Below are 16,029 nucleotides of genomic sequence, written 5' to 3' on the forward strand. Positions count from 1 at the left end.
AACACACATTATATGTAATTGATTTCAAATTTATCACATATTAAGTTGAAATAAAATACAATAAGTTGCAATTAAGAGTGATTTTTTGGAACAACTTAAGTGGTACTTAAATACAACTTTATATGTACTTTCATAATCACTTCTAGTGTATTAAAATTGTAATTAAAGTGCACTGCTCAATGTACTGACAAGCAATTAATGTGAACTAAAGCATACTTTAATGTCAGCTAAATATACACTTAAGTGTGAATTAAATGCAATGTTTTCGGTGTACTTAACACACATTATATGTAATTGATTTCAAATTTATCATATATTAAGTTGAAATAAAATACAATAAGTTGCAATTAAGAGTGATTTTTTGGAACAACTTAAGTGGTACTTAAATACAACTTTATATGTACTTTCATAATCACATCTAGTGTATTAAAATTGTAATTAAAGTGCACTGCTCAATGTACTGACATCCATTCTACTGTCTTAAAAACAAGCAATTAATATGAACTAAAATATACCTTAACGTAATTTACATGTACACTCTAATATAATGAAATACATTCATAATTAAATTTTTCAAATAATACAGCTGCAATTTCGTATAATAAACACATCCAAATTTAAATCCTCTACATTTATTGACAAAACAATCTGTAAAACAAATATACAAAAAAAACTTTTTTTTGATGCCCAAGAAAAACCCAAAAAACTATTTACACAAACACAAATTCATTTAGAAAGAGTCTGGAGGACAATGAGGATTATATGCAATTATATGTAATTATATGCATTATTATATATCTCCCTCATTCAAAGGTACCTAAATCTACCCATCACAGAAAATTACCTCACACAACATTCTTTGTCGTTTGATTAAACAGAAACAACAAGGCAATTATATATTACATTCTGAATCAAATTATAATCTTTGTGTGCCCTTTGTTAGAGTTAAGCTTGGTAAAACGTCCTTCAAATATGTCGCAGCCTCAGATTGGAATTTGCTCCAGACTGAGTTGAAGCTAAAAGATCTGGTGACATTTAGTCATTTTAAAATTTGACTACATCATTTTGAGAGTAAATTAATGGTGTGTAATTGTTTTTGACTGGTTGTATGTTTTATGTTTTTTATGTGACTTTTTATGTATAACTGTACATGCAAACACAGCTGCCTATCTTGGCCAGGACAGGACATTTTAATCTCAGTGAGTTTTTCTCCTGGTTAAATAAAGGTAATAATAATAATAATTAGTAGAGATATTTTTTATATTATATTTTTAATTCTTTAAGAAACCTTTAGTTTAGGACAATTACAATTTGTTCAGTAAACCAATAAAAAAAAAAGAAAGCATTTTTATATTTAGTGTTCCTCCCCGAACTGTCAGCTTTGTGTACTGTTACACCCCTATTATTAATGCAATCTTAAAATCAAAAGGTGTATATGTTAATTATTTAATGCATTGTTAACTTGCATGAACAATGACTATAAATTTAATTAACTAGCTTTGAACTATAATTTATTAAGCAAGGTCAACAACTATTAATAAACACTGTAAAAAATTAAATAAAATAAATAAATAAAAAGAAATCACTGTTAGATCATGTTGGTCAATTCATTAAATAACGTTAACAAATTAGATCTTATTGTAAAGTGTTACTGAACTTATAAGCTCTTAAACCTTTACTAGCACCAAAATTAGGACCAAAAGGTTTATTCTAAAATCTTATTCCAGCATTACAGTGAATGAAAAAAAAACAAAAAAAAACTGAAGAACTCCAAAGGCACACAAAATTGTTTGTCACCAACTATTTTCAAGTTGTTTGGAAAGTGCTGTTTATGTCAATGTCCGAGAAGCTCTCCATCAGTAGGAAACTGGTGCACCATCTCTCCGCAGTAGATGTGAATGGACATGTTCCAAAGAGGCAGGAAAGCAAAAAAATATACCTTGAGGAAAGAAAAAGAAAACGCAAAGAAAAAACTTGTTTATACAACAGATCTATCCATTATTATAATTGGCTCAATTAAATTAAAACGATAGATGTACAGTTTATATTCACACAGCAGTATCTGTATGAAAAAAAGAAGAAAAAAAAGAAATAGCCATAAGAGGGATCATAAAAATGAGCATGTTGTCTCTTTTTTATCTAGTACTGCCCTGATGAAGCAGTTTATTCTGCACGGTGTGTGTAAGCTTTTGACCACAACTGCATCCCCTATGTGATGAATTACCTCAGTCGTCAGGGTAGAATGATTGGAGAGGTTCCTTCACGTATCCCACTGAGCACATCATCTTCACTGACACTGGACTTTAAAAATAGAGAACATTTTAATAATGATTTTTATTCCTACTTTACAGGGAATTAAACATAACTTAAATATAGATAAATAACCCAAGACCAATGTAAATTGAGAAAAGTATTCTTGCATTTTTCCTCATCTTGCCTTGCAAGTTTCAGCTTACCGCACCATCTCCATGAAGGATGTTCCTGTATTTACCACGCCTGGCACAGCAATGCTGCGGCTCCATTCCTTTGGGTGTGTGGCCTGTAAAATATATAATGATTAGGGGATCTGTAAATGCACAAGTGGGAATGTATTACTTACAAATGGACAAGATGCAAAGCATTTAAAAGCTAAAGACTTGATAGCAATGTTTTAGCTTGTGTCATGGCTGGGCATAAATTCATAATTAACATTAACTTGACCTCATCAAGATGGCTCTGTGATTCCACACAGCTTGCACTGGATCTCCAATAACACATCTGTATTGATCCTACAAAATAAAAATAAAAAAATAAAATAAGCACAAAATATTAAAAACACAAATAGTACTTTAACATCTTACTCTCCAAATGCAAAAAGAAAAGAACATATTAAAATCATTATTTCATTACTGGATGTTGTTATACGTTAAGTTAATATATGGAATAAATGTATATAACGTTAAATGTCTTCTGTCCATTTAAAAAGTAGGAGTTCGATTCAAATATTGTATTTACAGCAGGCAAATTCATTGAACATGCCCACACCGGCGATCACATTCCGATTTAAGAAATTATTATAATGCAATCTTAGATAAGTTACATGAATATGAATAATACAATAAATACATAGGAAACATGATTAACGTTAATTCACCTCCCGAGTCCATAGTGCGTCTATCCTATCTGCGATTAAACTAAATAACTACACCATAATAGAGAGCTACCATGTTACGGTGAAAATGTAAAATCAAGAGAGCTTATATCAAGATATACTTACTTGACTCGTTATTTGTAGCATATAACGTCTCATTTCATCTGTAATGATCCAAACGGTTCGCCCCTCTGTTGTCTGCTCTCTTCAGCTTCATTTCCCTCACGCATCGCGATGACGCAATCATGGCGGACCGCGCATTTTTCAAAATCATGACGTAGTATTTTTGGCGCATGCGCATTGAAATATTAAGTATAAATATAAAATAAGATATTTCGTGCATTAAATGTTGATTATAAATCACTTATTAATTATCCATTTCTGTTCAGGTTGTTCTAACACACTGTGTAGTTGGACTGTATTTCAGAGAACTTGACTCATTCACCTAACTAAAAGTCAATCATGTTTAGAGTCTGATTAAAATTAAATGTAGCCTATTTTAACTGAATTTTAATGCAAATTAATTTGGTTTAGATTTGTTCAACTTTTTCTTGCAATTAATGCAATTAAATGTGTGTTTAATCGCCATACAACAACATAATATTGAAAGTATTCTGTACACAGATGTAAAGTAGCCTACAGTACATTAGACAACTCCTCTCATAAAGATTGACAATGTCAAATTATGTAGAAAACTGACACTTGTAGTTGAGTTCATAGGAGCTAGTTATAACATTTCAACAGTATGTTGTACTGGAGTGTAAGCGAGTTAAATTTTGAAGAAAAATACATTAACCAATGTAAATTTGGACAACTAATTTTTTTTTAAAAAAGCATTTATTTTCCATGTGCTTTGTCATTAGTAAAATAAGTGTACTTTATGAAACAAACTCATAATTAAAATGGTTTAAGTAAATTTAGGTGTAGACATTATTACAAGGTGCATTTTTAAAAAGCGCACTTAAGTGTGTTTATAAATATTGTCATACAAGTGTACTTTCTTTAAGTGAAAATTAATTATATATTATTACAAAGTGCACTTATTAAAAGTGTACTAAAGTGTGTTTATAAATATTGTCATGAAAGTGTACTTTTTAAAAGTACAAATTAATTATATATTATTACAAAGTGCACTTATTAAAAGTGTACTAAAGTGTGTTTATAAATATTGTCATGAAAGTGTACTTTTTTAAAGTACAAATTAATTATATATTATTACAAAGCGCACTTATTATAAGTGTACTAAAGTGTGTTTATAAATATTGTCATGAAAGTGTACTTTTTTAAAGTACAAATTAATTATATATTATTACAAAGTACACTTATTATAAGTGTACTAAAGTGTGTTTATAAATATTGTCATGAAAGTGTACTTTTTAAAGTACAAATTAATTATATATTATTATAAAGTGCACTGATTAAAAGTGCACTAAAGTGTGTTTATAAGTATCGTCATGAAAGTGTACTTTTTTAAAGTACAAATTAATTATATATTATTACAAAGTACACTTATTATAAGTGTACTAAAGTGTGTTTAGAAATATTGTCATGAAAGTGTACTTTTTAAAAATACAAATTAATTAGATATTATTACAAAGTGAATTTTAAAAAAGTGTACTTAAGTGTGTTTAGAAATATTGTCATTAAAGTGTATTCTCTTTAAGTACACTTAAGTGGCACTTAATTTTAATTATATCATATTATCTACAAGTGCAGTTTTTAAAAAATATACTTTAAATATATTAAGTGCACAAAAAATACACTTTCAATACAATTAAGCACACTTCTTTTTCACAAGGGCATACACACATTTAACTACCAAATCTGAGGTTTACAAAGCTTTTGTGAATCCCGAGGAGTTATCGGGAAGATCCATTTGGAGCAAATTACTCTAAATTTATTCCTTACTAAAGTTTCATGAATGAGGCCTATTATATGGACATTTCTTTTATAAACCTTAATTTTATTAAAAATAAATGTAATTCTAAACAATGCTATTAAAAAAAAATCATTATAAATGTTGCTCAAACAACATTTTCAACATGAGTGGTTCTTGGGGATGACAAGTCTCCATGATAATCTGGGTCCTATGGCTCGGGACCTGCTTTAAAATGTAAGACAGGGTTTTCCACCCATATTATCTTTCAAAGCAGACACCAGCAATGAAAGCATCTTCTGTAAATGGATCAAAAACGGCTTAAATCTTCAACTGCCAACTCATTTTTTAGTCTGAAGAGCTCATTAAAACACTCGTAGAACTAATAGCTCAACCCGTTAAGAGGTAATCTATCATAAATGACAGCAATAGCGGCGTGATGTTTTATCACAAGCACCATCATTGCTTCCATTGTCGTTATCTAAAGGATTGAGAAAAATCCCAACATATTATTCATCAAGTGGAAGTGTCATTGGTGCCCTGATTACATTTCCCTTCCCACAGTTTGCCCCTCCCATATCACAAGAAGGAGAGGACACCCTCAAGGTCGTCTCTTGAGAAAACCCACAGAGCACATGCAGACATACAGAGTATTATGCACAGCCTTCCATTACACATACACACTCCATTGTGTGACATTCAGAGCCAAGGCTCCAGACTAACATTTGGGAGCAGTAACACCAGTACCGATAAGTTCTACAGATTCTTACACTGGGGGATGTTTAATAAAAGGTAATTTAATCATAAAATTACTTTTTTTTTTTTTGCATTAAGTGAGTTTACTAATACTATTACATGTTTATTTATTGAAAATTTGACAGTAAAAGCACTGAGCATGAATTGAGATCCAGATAAAATTTTACTTTTTACAGGTGAAAATGTAAATATTCTACTCATTAAAAAGCACCATATTAAACTGAATAAGGATGCTCATATTGACCATTTAACCGTTAACCAATATTAAGAATTTTGACTGATTAACACTACTTAACATTATCAGTTAAACGGTTTAAAGGTTTTGTTTTTACTCACGGGGCGCGTCGACACATGCGACAAACCACACATGCCAACAGACATATTGCGCAAAATGAAGCGCGGGTTTTTTTTGGGGGGTGGGGGGTGGGGCTTACATTGTTGCAGCCATTCAATAGTGTCAAAATAGTTCAGTTTTGTTTTTAATGTCAAAGTAGCTATATTTTGTTTAGTTTCTTTGTCAAATTAATTTAGAAACATTTTTAGAGCAAATTTTTTTTTGTTAAATTAAAAGTTAATTTTTTTAAAAATGATGACCAAGCGGCCAGCAGCAAGTTAACCACGCGTTTAAATAATTTAGCCTCTCAAATCATGCCTATAATAAAATCCATAGATATAATACTTCAAGCATCACAATGTTAGTTAATTTAGCCTACTATATTACCTCCACAGTAAAAAGACATTTTTGACTAGCTGAGGCAGGCTGATGCTGCTTGCAACGCTGCTCGCAAACGAAACGAGCAAAACAATACAAAAAAGAACATGCAGTTTGTCTACCTTACACCTCTCTGCAAAATGAATAGCCTATAAATCAGATCTTCAATTCCCACGGTACGGCTATATTTAACTTTTATTCACAGCAACGAAAGCAAAAGATTCAAGATGCATTTTATTCAGCAGCTCATTTCAAATTCAAAAACCGCCATATGAGAGAGAGCGACCTAAGCACTGATAAGATCGTTTATTAATTTTTATTGAAGATTGTGCTTTTGAGCATCTAAGTTTCATTTACAGCCATTGCGTTGGCTTGCTTTACTCATTTGCAGTGATGCATGTTGCAGCACCATCATATTTATCTGACTACGACATAACACGCTCACACGTTTATTTTTTTAACCATTTGCTAGGAGTAAGATTTACACATGTGGTTTAAACAACCAGATACATTTACACTTGTCTGGTTTTGTCTGAAACGCTTTCATACCACCTTCTGAATTGGTTTGAGTAATCGGAATTAAATATGTCTCGAAAGAATCTCGGAATGTATTTAGGCCTACTCCTAGTCATTTTGCTATCAGATAGATACCTGGTCAGAGAAAATAAATGAAGGAACCAGTTGTAAAAATGCCATAACTAGCAGCTGAAGAAACGTGCGCTGCTGGTGCGGACTCTTTAACCCTGTGCGAGCCATGTCTTCACAGTCGCGTAAGCTATTATGGTCTCATGTTGTTTCCACCAGCGCAGCACATCGTTTCTTTTAATTAATAAAATAAATATAAAATGAAGGAGAAGCCTAAAAAAGGTCCGAAGCCCGGCCCCAGCGACGTAAAGTCAATCCCGTCAGGCTTGAGCATAAATGCAGCACTCTAATGTGAATCTAGGTTCTGATGTTGAGCTGTTCTGTACGTTCTGCTGCTTGCACAATAAAATAAACAGGTGAAAAAGTATTTAACGGTTCACAGACACTCATCAATAGTATTTTTATGTAATGCCAATTCAATATTATAATCTTATCAGTTAACGTTTAATAGTCGATTAATGAGCATCCAATGTCGGTCAGGAAAATTAACCGAAATGAGCATCCCTAAAACCGACCGACAGTTTCAGTGATTTTAAAAATGAACACTCGTAACAATTTATAGAAAAGTTTTTGTTTTTCCATGAGATTTAATGACTTTTCTATATATTAACTCTTTCCTCGCCAAACACAGAATTTTCTGTTATTTGTGAGAAAACGCTTCTCGGCCAAAAACTGAATTTTCCAGATTTCCGTGTTTTCACTGTCAGACGCTATTACACATCTTCTAAAGGAGTACTGAATCTCCCGATCAAAACACACGAGGAAGACGCAGTAAAACAAGTAATCGTATGTAAACAGGTGCATATGCAAAATAACGTGATCAACAACATTAAACGTCATAAAAATCAAAACCATTTAATGTCACTGAATGAAATGTGTACTCAGGGCGAGCTTTAGGACTGTGCAAGCATTAGGGGTGGTGATGGACTCAATCTCCTCCATCAGTGTTTGATCAACGCTCTGAATCTGATCTGGATACAGTCTTTCACAAAAACGTGACTTTCTTAGCTTTTTGTTCAAAATGTTGCTTTTGCTTTATGAAACAAACATATTCAAGGGTTGATGAAAAAGGAATGCATGAAGCTAGAATATAACTTTGTTTGTTTGAAAGGTGGTGGTCAGCTCTTTATTTATATATTGCATTTTCAGATGTTCATAAAACAAAATACTCTATGGGCCATTACATTTTTGTGAAAATAGTCAAAAACCCTGGGGGTGGCTGGCAACTTTTTTTTTTCCTTTTCTTTTTTACGCTGCGCAAAAAAAAGTGGCCTGTAAGTGCACATGCAAAAGTTACCACTATGATGCTACGGTGTTGTGAGTGGTTGCCCGGTGTTGCTAAGCAGTTGCTAGAGCACACTAGGTGGAAATGAAGCCAGCAATAGGTGGATCCAAATCCAATAGCTCACCAATAATCTCCATTTCTGGTCACTAGATATGGCATGGGTCCCGTCTTAAACAAGCCTATTATATATAGGACTTTCAGTAATATTACCATTTCATCCATCAAGCAAAATTTGCACAGAATCTTTTGAAACTTCTCACCCAATGGTCAATAGGGTCTAAAAGATTGCACCTCAATGACTCATTGTACAGACAAAAAATACATAAGTTACCCAGATAAAATTAATACAGTTTTACTTATACTGTGCATACTGCATCAATTGGGACAACTCAAACTTCAGAAGCATAATTGCTTTCCATGATAAACAAATTTAACTCTGGCTTATAAACAATCAAGCTACATAGAGCTCATCAAATATTGCAAACAGAAGTTCAAACATGCTTGCTTGACAGTGACACGCATGAAACGGCTACTATTTTCCAGAGGTGCTACTTCTGCAGGATGGGACTTCATATAATATTCAGCAGGACCTGCTGTTTGTTGACAGTGGAAGTTGTTCTTCTCCAGGTTGATACACTTGTGCGAAGCATCGCAATCTCGTGCAGGTAAATCCATTAAAGTCCTTAGGAGCTCTGACATGCTGCATCAATTATTTATAATGGTACCATTAAAAAACAACTCTCTACTCTGCGGACATCATGACAATGCTTTCAGGTAAAGGCTTTGTCTGGGTCTCCAAACAAACAGTGAACAATATACAGTACAAGCATGTACGTATGTGCTTTGGGTTTGTATCGGCTATATGAGCAGCTTATAGAATGAGCTACGGTGGAGAAGCATCTCAGGTAGAGGGAAACAGTATGTGCTTTACTGTCTCCCGTCATCTGATGACCTTTTCCATCAACGTCTGTCCTGATGTGAACACACATGGCAGGACTAGCTCCTCACAGTTGGACATACTGTGCTGAGCTGGGTGTGTGTGGTTGTCAGCGTAGTATTTTAGAGTCACTGCCTTATGCAAGAAATCGTAGGATGTGTTCAGAATGGCATATACTAAATACTACTTTTTTGTAGAAAAAAAATATAAAAATGGAACTCATCACATTACTATCAAAATGTAAAATGTTCAGACTTTTAAAAATGGCAGATGGCTGAATGAAACTGTCAGTTCCCAATCAGATAGTTGGTGGCGTTTATAGAAAAATCATAAAAACCCTGGTTAAGGTTAGTGTTGTTAAGGTTGTGTAACTCTGTTTTTGAAACCCATGTGTCACAGAAAAGAAAGGAAGTCAAACTGGAACTTGCATGTTTTCATACTTTTGTTTGGATTTTTGTATTTGGCATGCCTTAATTCTGTGTGGCATTGATTCAACAAGGTGCTGATATCCTTCTTTAGAAATGTTGGCCTATATTGATATTACTATACACTAGATGGGGAATAAATTAGATTAGTGAATATTTCAGCAGCAAAAGTTTCAAAATCACAAGTGCACAATAATTGTTTACAATCTAAACATTTAGTGGGGGGAAAAAGAAAACCATAAAAGTGAGTAAGTGTAGCTCTAAATCTTGTAAAATGTTACAGAAAATACATGAATGAAAAACAAGTAAATATATTTATAAAAATAGTGCCTATATACTTAGAAATTACATTTAAAATGTATAACATCTTTTTAATGAGGCAGCAACATATGGATGGGGTAGAACAAGAAAGGCTATTAATAATCTTCCATAGCGCAAAAGTATTAAAATAGAGAGCGGCTCAAAGCGTGTATGTGCATCCCATGCGCAGGATGATGCCCTTGAAGCAACAGAGTACAATAAAAAGCACATATGCACATCCCGGGAGCAGGATGATCCGCTTGAAGAAACACAGTCAGCGCGCTGCACTCTGCCCGAAAGTTCAAAACACAAAGGGAAGATATTTTTACGTGTAGTGTTTATCTATGCAATATTTTATTAACAGTTCAACATTTCAGTTACTGTTTGTGAAAAACAATACAATCTCTAGTCCAGTGTTGTGATCTAACAGACACCTGGTAGAAAGTAACACGATTTACAGCAATAAACATCAGCAGATAGTCATTTTAGGAGAAACCATAAAGCGTTATCTACAGATTAAGCCTAATAGAAACAATGAATAATCTTAAAGAGGGTTTCATCATGTTGACTGTTGTTATCGAACGCGAGAGTTTAAAGCTGAATGGAGAGTGACTGAGCCGCAGCGGAGGAAAGCACTGACGTGAACTTGAATTTAATGACAAATATTCATCTTTACTCATATTAAATTATGGAATGGCTTCAGAACACTTATAATATAATGCACAAATCTTTGATGATGCTTTAGAATGTTGTTGTGCCTTTTGTGGGGCACTGGGGCTTAACAATAACACATATTATACGCACAGTATTGGATTTGGATCGGTCCTGTCTGACTAGGCATGTGCCGATATCAATTTTTCATGTTGCGATTAATTGCTGAAGTTTTATCACGATATATGATATTATCACGATATTGAAATAAGTTGCAAAAAAAAAGTGTTGCCATAGCATAACAGCTTTAAGAACTATTTTTGTAATAACAAAAATAACTGAATGTTTAATACAATAGTGCACCAAAAATATATACAGCTCTGGAAAAAAAATTAAGACACCACTTAACATTGAGAAACAATGAGAAATCAATGGTAAGTGGTCTCTTGATTTTTTTCAAGAGCTATTTTCAAGAGCTTTTTTTCAGAGCTCTAAAAGTTTTTACAGGCCTCTGCTGTCATTGAGAGGCACTTCAGCACAGGGCTTGTTTATATCTGAGCCCGTGTCCCTTTGACGCAGAATACAGCGGTGTTCAGCATTTATACGGTTGATGGGCAAAGTATTCTTGAGTGCATTATGAAAAAATTATAACTTGTTAATAAATTATTATTTACGATATTTTAAAGTGCCCACGATAACAATATCGTGCATATTCATTATCGTGATAAATCGCATTATCGAAAATCGACATGTCTATGTCTGACCAATTATTTTCCGGATCGGAGCCGATACCGATACGGATTATTGGATTGAGCATTCCTACTGAATACGCTGATGTTCATCGCAAGGTGGCAGTGTGCTACCCAAAATGATGCGAAATCAGCAAAAGTGACAACCGAAACAAAATTAATAAAGCAGGTGAATTTCACTCAACACACCCAAAATGAATTAATACTGAGGGCAGAATTGAATTGAAATGTCTGTGCTTATAACACTGAAAAAGGTGAACCAACAGACCTTACCTCACAAGTCTCAGGAGTAAACATCAAACCATAGCAATCACATGTTGCTTGACCTTTCTAACAGATCATCTAATTTAGACCTATATTTACTTTTAACACTGACCAAAACAAATACATAATATTGCACTGTTTAAAATGACATGAGAGCTCACGTGTGCCATGCATTTGACACGCTAGAAACAATTATATGAATGATATAAAAATCGCTTGCATATTTAAATTGACAAGACTTAAGATGTGGGCAATTGGATGTTTCTGTCAGCTGTCCCAAAACACAAGTGTTGTATCGCAGCATCAGTGTTAATTACTAATAAAGGTTTGCAATAATTTCCTGCATTATAAATGCAAAACTTGTAGGCATGAGAAAGAGTAAAATTATGTGCCATACCGTGCCGAAATTGAGACCCTGTATGGTCTCGATCTAATACGTCTATTAAATTAGATGTGGTACCATATCGTAGCTAAAATTGTGCAACGAGCCAACCCTAGAGTAAACAGGCCTTCATGCACCATCACAAATCATTCAAAGAATCAGTGATTACATAGATGATAACTAGGAATTCACACAAAATAAAAGTTGCTTCAGTTGTCTTGTGGAATATATGTAAACATCAGTCCTACATTTTATGATTCCTTAATTTTTTTAAATGATAAGCATCTTGCAAATTCTGCAAGAGGGTGCAAACTTCTGCAGTTAACTAACGTGTGTCTATAGGACTCAAGGTAGGCTCAGGCATGAGTTTGCTGGAATGGGCAAAGCGAGCCATCCAGTGGAGGGGGTTCTGTTGCGAATGCCATTTCATGTTTAAATGTGGGTAAGTGTGTGGTTACTGGCAGTGATTACAACCTACGACTATATTTACTGTTTTATTTCAGAGCAGAATTACACCAGTCAAGGTCTGTAAGCAATTAAATGTCAAATAGTTACAAGTCTTTTACGGAATAAACTGCGTAGTTTATGTACAGGGGTAATCCTGAAAGAGCACCGTTAATTCTAGATGAAATACAATGCCGCCTCTAGCCCCATCTCTTCTGACACGCCTCCCACTGTAACAGTGTTATGTTTTCTTTATGAGATATGCTGCAAAACTATAAAGCTGTTGAATAGTGTATTAACCTATTTGTCAGTGCCTGAGCTTGCAGTTATGTCACATCTTAAAAGTGCACACACAAAGCACAACCCCCAACACATTCTACCCATTTTCCTTACGAACGAGTCGATCAATCTTTTCCAGTCTGTAAAAAATGCAAGTTCCTAAAATAACCCCTTCTTCAGGCACAGGAACATTCTGCTTATTCAAATTTCAGTCAACAAGCTGGCATCCAACCCAGACTGTCTGAGCGCTCTCTCTCTTTCAGATTACTTATTGATTTGAGCAGCTTCTGAGGAGCACAAACATAATGGAGGCCGCTCTCATCAAAGCACCTGCTTGTTTGCCTATGTGAATGCCTGTTCTGTGCGATTCTCCTGTTACAAAACCACATGAGCAAGCAAAATATCTACTCTTTTCAGATACAAATTGAATTGCGCATACTAAGTGAACTGTACATGCTTACATTTTTAACAAATGCAGAACAGTAATGCCATGTTGTTCCTGAGCTAAAGAAATAGGGGTGCACCAATCCGACTTTTTCAGTCCCGATACCGATACCGATGCCTGGGCTTTGTGTATCTGTCGATACCAGATACCGATCCAAAACTATTGTTAAATTAATAATAAACTGTATGCCTTTCTTGAAGAGACTAAAGGCACCAGACTTTACTAAATAAAGATAATAAGACAAAATAACAGATGTATGCAACGTGTTGAATTCTTATTTATTTAAAAAACACCAGGATCGGCCTGTGGATCTGTTCATTTTTCCGATCCCCGATCCAGCTTTGTCGTCAGTATCGCGGCCGATATCCGATCCTAACATCGGATCGGTGCACCCCTAATGATGCTCTCATCACATCAAATTATATCAACTCCACATCAACTGACAACGAAGGAACATCTTGTAAAAGAGAGAAATGTAAGATTATTCATGACAACCTACCCTATAGTCTCAACTTCAGAAAGTGTAAATGGACAGCTTAGAGACTGTATGCATATCCCATGCAGAAATGGCAGGATCTGGCCAGCTCCAGTTGAATTGGCTGATTGCTATGCAATATTCCATAAATCCGAGTGCAATTGATTTTAATTAGTCTGCTAGGAAGGAGTGTTTACTTTAAAGGGTTAGTTCACCCAAAAATTTGTGTCATTAATGACTCACTCTAATGTTGTTCCACACCCGTAAGCCCTCCGTTCATCTTCAGAATATAGTTTAAGATATTTTATATTCAGTCCGAGAGCTTTTCTGTTCCTTCATGAAAGTGTATGCACACTATACTGTCCATGTTCAGAAAGGGAATAAAAACATCTTCAAAGTAGTCCATATGTGACATCAGTTGGTTAATTAGAATCTCTTGAAGCATCAAAAATACATTTTGGTCCAAAAATAACAAGAACTACGACTTTATTCAGCATTGTCTTTTCTTCCTCGTTTGTTTTCAATCCTCAAATAAAGATTCAAACGTTGGGAATCAGCGTATTGATTCATGATTTGGAGCGCGTGTAAAACTGCTGAAATCACATGACATTAGCGATCCGAATGAATTGATACGCTGACTCATAACCATTTTAATCTTTATTTGAGGATTGAAAACAAACCAGGAAGAGAAGACCATGCTGAATAACGTCGTAGTTTTTGTAATTTTTTGACCAAAATGTATTCTAATTAACTAACGGATGTCACATTTGGACTACTTTGATGATGTTTTTATTACCTTTCTGGACATGGACAGTATAGTGTGCCTACACTTTCATGAAGGAACAGAAAAGCTCTCGGACTAAATATAAAATATCTTAAACTGTGTTCCGAAGATGAACAGAGGTCTTACGGGTGTGGAACAACATCAGTGTGTCATTAACACCATAAATTCAATTTTGGGTGAACTAACTCTTTAAGTACCAAATAAGCAAACAAACACTGCATTTGTCAAAGTATGCAAGGTGCATGGCATATACCCTTAAGATATTTGAGAAGCACTTAGTATCCAGTAAACATGATATTCTCTATATAACAGGATTGTTTACAGAAATATCTGAAATAATTGCTACTCATTACTTTTAGATGGATGAAAATTCTGACCACAATGTTGCAAGACATTAAACAAATTGCTTAAGTGTAGACGGTGCAAGCTTTCACAGAGATTGCTGCATCAGTACTTGAAAGCATCAACAACTCAATGCATCATCGATTTCACATTTACCTGCCTCCAAATTTCACAAGGCTAGAAAATCTTTGACTTTTCTTCTGTGAGTAAGTTATTTGCTTGTAAAGTAGTGGTAAACTGTCAAATGTTTTACACAGCAAGAGGATCATTTACTGATGATTTTTTGTGAAATACCTTTATTGAATAGCAGTATTAGGGCAGACACTAAACCTCTCATGAGAAACTGCATAAATTAATTATAATTATTAAATTATAGCTATATGTATGGGTGGGCACTGTGTTGATGTCTACAGCAAGGGATTAACAATGGCTTATGGAAAATATAAGATGTCGCTGGACTCTGATGCATTTTGGAAACAGTCCATGATAAATCTAGGCTGGATCTTGAATTAAACTAAGAGCAGTACAGAAATATCAGTATTTTGTTTTACCACAGGAAGAACACTGAGTTTTGACTGGATATTCTCCATCTGAAAGGGTTGGTTTTAAAGGAATGGCATTCAGAAAATACCTTTAATCACTAGACAGATATTCCTGAATTAGTTGTGCTAAAGTATCACACCTGCCTCTGTAAAAGCCACCACAAAGTTGGCTTTTCAGAAGTTGGGAGTTCTGAAACTAATTTGAATTAGTTAATGGTTTTAAATAACATTGTGGACAATGGGGAGACTTGGAGTCAAGTCAAAAGGGTTGAGAGCTAATGTTCTTACTTATCCTAAGTCTCTGTGGTGTTTGCTGACCATTGACCATTGTGTAGGCCATACTATAGATAGACAGATGGAAGCTGAGAATGTAGTAGCTGAATCAGTTAAGTGGTATATTCAGCATCACAAGTAGTTCTCTGTTAGATTGTTGTGCAAGACACCATTTTGCTAATGTTGCTTTTGATAAATCTGACAAGATGATTTGCTACTCTCCTGCTGCATCTCCGATTACGACCGTCTCAAGGGTATCTTTGTAGGCGGGAATTTTGGGGGAAAAAAATCAAGGTGTATCTTTTTAAAGGGTTAGTTCACCCAAAAATGAAA

General features: G+C 34.3%; 1 protein-coding gene and 1 long non-coding RNA gene across 5 annotated transcripts in view; both read right to left on the bottom strand.

Moving 5' to 3' along the window:
* The window catches only part of slc24a4a (solute carrier family 24 member 4a), a 64,961-nt gene that overhangs the window by 18,465 nt on the left and 30,467 nt on the right, over positions 1 to 16,029 (bottom strand). The gene's annotated exons all lie outside the window — the stretch shown is intronic.
* Positions 1,847 to 3,710, bottom strand: LOC137090634 (uncharacterized). Its single transcript, XR_010907927.1, has 4 exons — positions 3,257 to 3,710; positions 2,457 to 2,768; positions 2,225 to 2,301; positions 1,847 to 1,939 (listed from the first exon to the last, which is right to left on the bottom strand). It is a non-coding gene; the product is annotated as an uncharacterized lncRNA (long non-coding RNA).

This window comes from Pseudorasbora parva, chromosome 10 (assembly GCF_024679245.1).
Source record: "Pseudorasbora parva isolate DD20220531a chromosome 10, ASM2467924v1, whole genome shotgun sequence".
In the NCBI taxonomy this organism is placed as follows: Eukaryota; Metazoa; Chordata; class Actinopteri; order Cypriniformes; family Gobionidae; genus Pseudorasbora; species Pseudorasbora parva.